Source organism: Vulpes vulpes, chromosome 12, assembly GCF_048418805.1.
Source record: "Vulpes vulpes isolate BD-2025 chromosome 12, VulVul3, whole genome shotgun sequence".
Classification (NCBI taxonomy): Eukaryota; Metazoa; Chordata; class Mammalia; order Carnivora; family Canidae; genus Vulpes; species Vulpes vulpes.
Genome location: NC_132791.1, coordinates 128,388,759 through 128,394,165, shown reverse-complemented (window position 1 = coordinate 128,394,165; position 5,407 = coordinate 128,388,759). Strand labels below are relative to the sequence as shown.

At 40.5% G+C, this 5,407-nt stretch overlaps 1 pseudogene; it reads right to left on the bottom strand.

The window, feature by feature from the left end:
- Positions 1–3,933: 3,933 nt before the first annotated feature.
- Positions 3,934–4,774, bottom strand: LOC112925880 (14-3-3 protein theta pseudogene; annotated as a pseudogene).
- Positions 4,775–5,407: the final 633 nt, after the last annotated feature.

Here is a 5,407-nt window from a genome sequence, read left to right as displayed (position 1 = left end):
ATTATGTAAACCTAAAATATCAACTTCCTCATGGGAAATATAACTTTTATAAGAAACAGAATGCTTGTGTTCATATAGCAAGACCATTTTATTTATTTGGCCCAAACTCAAATCAAACAATTGCTCAGTCAAAACAGAATTAAATGAGGGAAAATAGATAAAGTATTGCCACAAGTATAGTGGCATCAAGCTAACAATTCCACTTCACAAAAGAAATATTCTCATTAATGGGTTACGGTATTCAAAGACCACTGATTGCAACCCTTTGCACCCTTGCATCTTCACTAAATATTTTGTTATCATTTAGCTAAGGCTCCCTTTTATAGGACATAGAGAAATGGGTACTGCCACCTGCCCTATGGCACTTCTTCCTTATTATCACATTTCATACCTTTGTACTTTTACATTTTATGAAGCATTTTAAATTTAACTTTCAGTAGAAAGTAGTTTCCCATTATATCTGAATATTTCAGATATTTTTGACTCTCGATTTCAGTTCAGGTCATGATCTCAGGGTCCTGGGGTTGAGTTCTGTGTTGGGCTCCTTGCTCAGTGGGGAGTCTGCTTCTTACTCCCCTCTGCTCTTCTATCCTGCTCATGCTCACTCTCTCTCTCCCTCTCAAATAAATAAAATCCCTAAAAAGCAATCAATTATTCAATCAATCTTTAAAAAAATAAAAGTAATTTGTCATATGGGCCAGAAAAGAAAGAAGTATTGTTTGATTATGAGGAGGGACATGGTTTTTAATCTTTTCAAGTATTTCCCTATTTTCTACTTGTATCCTGCCTATGATATTCAAAAGTATCTCCTGTTGTTGCACATATCTGCCCCTCCCCTGATAATGACAAGATTATAAAATTGAAGATTATAGGAATTATGTCTTCAAGTGCTTGTGAAATATTTGTAAGGACTTGTTGATGTGACTGTGTATTAAGACTATTGATATATCCTTAACTGGATGGTTAGGGAAACAGGAACAGGATGGATCTTCCTTCTGAGAAAAGGAACATATTTTACCTAAATTATGTTCTTTATTCCTGGAAATGCAGGCTCTTCATGGGCAGCTAAGAAAGTGTTTTTCTCCCTTGAGTCTAATTCTTCCTTTCTTTCTGGGTTGCATTACTGACTGTCCTCCCCTCCATTGGAAGATAGTCACACAAAAATTAGTGTCCTGATAGAGGGAAGAGACTTTGATGGGAAGGGAAAGGGCAAGACAAAGGAAAGAACTGAAGTCACTTGAAGCTCATTTGCATTTGATTCCTAACTGAATTCCACCTGCTTCCCCTCTCAGATTTAGAAATTTTGACAAACACTTGGTGATGTGGGCAATTCTGATTTCATACATGCTGTTCAATCTTCTATCCATTTAGTACGCCTTCTTTCTTAATCAAAGCTGACAACAGAACTCCCCTGGTTAGTATTCTTACATGGTTTTCCATTATCCTTGGGGTAAATAACCCTGATGCATTCACCAGGACATCTAATCTTTTCAACTAATGCCTCATCCTTTCCTTTCCAACCATGCAAACATATTTTTAAAGTTTTCTTATTTACTCTCACTCTCAGTTTTTGTACATGATTTCCCCCCTGCCTGATAAAAATGTCCTCTTATCTCTTCTCTTGGATTACTCACATTCTGTCCTTTCTGGTCTTAATCTAAAAATTACTGCAGGGGATAGAAGTCTCTAGGAAATCTACCTGTGTATTGCCACAGAACTCCATCCACGGCTTCACAGATCGAGTAGTAGCTGCTGACTAATAAGTTCATCTCACTAGATTTTAATCTTCATGAAGATAGGAATTGTGTCTTACTCAACATTCTATACCTAGGGCCTAGAACAGTGTGCATAGATGGTTCAATAATTACTGTATATCTCAGTGGCACTTTCTATTTAGGGAAAATTACAATTTTGAGTTTTTATAATTTATTCATAATATTAGTTGTATCCCAAACAGCACAAACAAAAGCAAAAACACAGAAAATACACTCAAACACACTACTGTCTGAAGTATTTAGTCTGAGATAGCAGAGCTGTCCTGATGGTGTATATGACTATTGCAACATCTTTTTTCTGCTCCTAAAAGTATTTTATGTGAGCAAAATCAGGTAATAAAATTCATGATAGACAGACTGTAAATACCAAAATTTCAAAAGTTCAGAAGGAAGAGGTGAGTCTTATGTGTGAAGAACAAGATTGAGAGGGACCAGGAGGAAGATTGCTGCTGTAACCTGAAACCAGCGCCATTCAAGGAGCAAGCATAGAGAGAGAGACCAGAGGCAGAGGCAGGCCTCTCCAGATTCCCAGGTGGCAGGTTTGATAAACAAGGGAACTTACTAAGGAGGCTTGCTTGGGGCAGCTGCAAGATGAGTGGGTTTCTGCACCTGCTTGTCAAGTTAAGAGTTTATACAGAGGCCTTATCTATGTTCAGTAATGTACCTGGTCCAGCCAGCCTCAATGCTACACTTTTATCTCCAGGATGTATCTTTGGAGCAGCATCTGGGTGTGGGGAAGGCCCACAGAACACATACATACTACAAGACAAGTGGAGAAAGGGCTTCCATTTGCTCAGGTTCAGCTTATGAGTAAACTGGTGCTCACACCTTCTTGATGACCTCCTCTATCAGGTACAGTTAGAAATGATATACATTTGACCCACCTGGAGACTTTTGAAAAAATGGACTAAAGACTTGTCTACCCAGCTCTTTGCAGAGCCAAGTAATAGAGACAAAGCCATAGAGGAAAGACTTTCCTTATTAGCGTGGTCACTAATACCAGCATTTGTTTAAGGGAACACTGCCTGAAACTACAGCAGTAGACCTCATGCACCATGTACCCTTCATCCTGATACTCATAGGCATGGCCTTCATTTAGATGGCGCTCGCTGTGGTACACTTCCTTTGTTTATAATGGAAGCCCTTTTGACAAAGGCGTGTGTGTGTGTGTGTGTGTGTGTGTGCCTCATGAAAACTTTTTTTTTTTTTGTTTCTAAAATGTAGTTTTATGTTACTCTGCTGTTACATAGGGCATAACATTTTCACAAGGCTTTTTTGGGACTACAGTCAATGATTAGCAACACACAATAGTGGTCCAACTCTACATGACAATCACTAGACAAACTGGACACCCTCTCACATGTGTACACATCTGCATGGAAAAGTACTAACGTTTTAGACTTAGACTTGTGTACTTTATTTCCCCTTTCTAGTGTAGTAAGAAATGACATGCACTTTAATTTGCCAAAAGCAATGCTTGTATTCTGGCAGCAACATGCTACTTCTATTACATAGTAAAGTGAATACCAGGAGGTATTCACAAGGGCAGGAGGTGTAAGTAAATTTTTATTGGGAAGGGAAGTTGTCAACTTAAACAGCAGCAAATGAAGAATGAGTAAGGAAACTTCCTGTTGTCACAGATACACAAGACCTCCATCATGTATGATAAGGGGCGCATTTCAATTTGTGACCCCCAGTGCAGAAATGCCAAACGCTTTTCCACTCAATCTAATACTTCTGGATTCCTACCATAAAGGAATACATTAAGAGCATGAAAAGTTGCTTACTGAAAGGAAACCCCCGAAGAAGAGTAGGGGAGGGAATGTAGAAATTAAGAAGTTATATGGAACACTTAAATTGTAATGACTACATTTTCATATCTTCACAGTAATACAAAACACAGTCACTTGCAGAACTGGTTCAGATTACTTAAATACCAGATACATTTTTAGTCCTCTACATAAGTGTTTGGAGGTTACTTATGTTTATCTGAAATGAAGCTATTAATACTTTTCTACAGCAGTAACTGCACACCAGGAAGGCCAAAACAAACACAAATCAAGGAATGGAGTTTTCCCAAAGCTGTGGTGTGAAAAGACTATAAACAGTTGATTCCATACACATGAATGGCTTTCTTTGCTATAGGAAATCCAAATGGAATAAAGAATGGAGATGAGTAAAAAGGTTTCTCGAGGGGAAGAAGGATGGCCACCCTGTATGCATTTAGTTTTCTGCCCCTTCTGCTGCATCACATTCTTCTCCTGCACTGTCTGATGTCCGTGTTAGGTTGTCTCTAAGCAACTGCATGATGAGGGTGCTCTTTGTATGAATCTTCATTCAGTGTATCAAGTTCTGCAATGGCTTCATCAAAAGCTGTTTTAGCCAGAGTGCAGGCAAGCTCTGGGTTATTAAGGATCTCGTAGTAAAATACAGAAAAGTTAAGAGCCAGCCCCAGGCGGATGGGGTGTGTGGGTTGCATCTCTTTTTTGCTTATATCAAAAGCCTCTTGGTAAGCTCCTTGGGAATTATCTATCGTTTGTTTTCGATCATCACCACTCGCAACTTCAGCAAGGTACCGAAAATAATCTCCCTTCATTTTCAGATAGAAGATCTTACTCTCTGGATTAGTTGCGTTGGCTATCAAATACTTATCCAACAATTCCAGCACCGTGGTGCAGATGGACCTCAGCTCGGACTCCACTTTCTCCCGACAGTCCTTAATCAGGGGCAACTTCTTGTCCGAGGTGAGGTGTCGGTTTTCTGCTCGATGCTCGAGATGACCCGCCAGGCGGACCTGCGGCCCCCGACCACGTTCTTGTAGGCCACGGAGAGCAGGTTGTGCTCCTCGTTGGACAGCTCAGCGCCCTGCTCCGTCACGGCCTTCATGCAAGGCCTTCATGCATGCACGTCGTCGTAGCGCTCGGCCTGCTTGGCCAGCTTCGCCTTCTGGATCAGCTCCGTCTTCTCCATGGGGACGCGGGGAGGAGAGCGAGGGCGAGCACCCACCCGGGTCGCCAGGAGGCGTGTGGATGGCCTGCGGGTCTCACGAAACCATTCTGATTGCCAAATCGCAAGTAAGAATGCTGGTGCAGATCAAAGGAAAGCCTCCAAAGGCTCAATACTGGATTCAACGGTTTTTTCCTCTAATTTCTGACATTCATGATCTATGTACGGGCATTGATTTAACTGCTAGAGCCGTAGACAGATGGCCTAGCTCATTGACCTTGACCTTGTCACTGAAATAGAAATAAATTGTGCTCTTTGGTAATTAGAAAAAAAAAAAGTTATGAAATAGTAAAACACAAATTCTACTTATACATTACAGTTGGATTGATTATTAATGTGCAACAGTCAGTATATGCAGTATATGTATTTTGTCATTGGTTTCAAATCAGGATATCCAGAAAGAATTTACAACAGGACAAGAGCTACAGTGTGGTGTCTTCCTCAAGTCCCTTATTCAAGAGCCTGGGTAGCTCAGCAGTTGAGTGTCTGCCTTTGGCTCAGTCCCACATTGGGCTTCCTACATGGAGTCTGCTTCTCCCTCTGCCTATGTCTCTGCCTTTCTCTCTCTGTCTCTCATGAATAAATAAATCTTTAATAGAAAAAAGTCTCCTATTCAACCTCTTCTT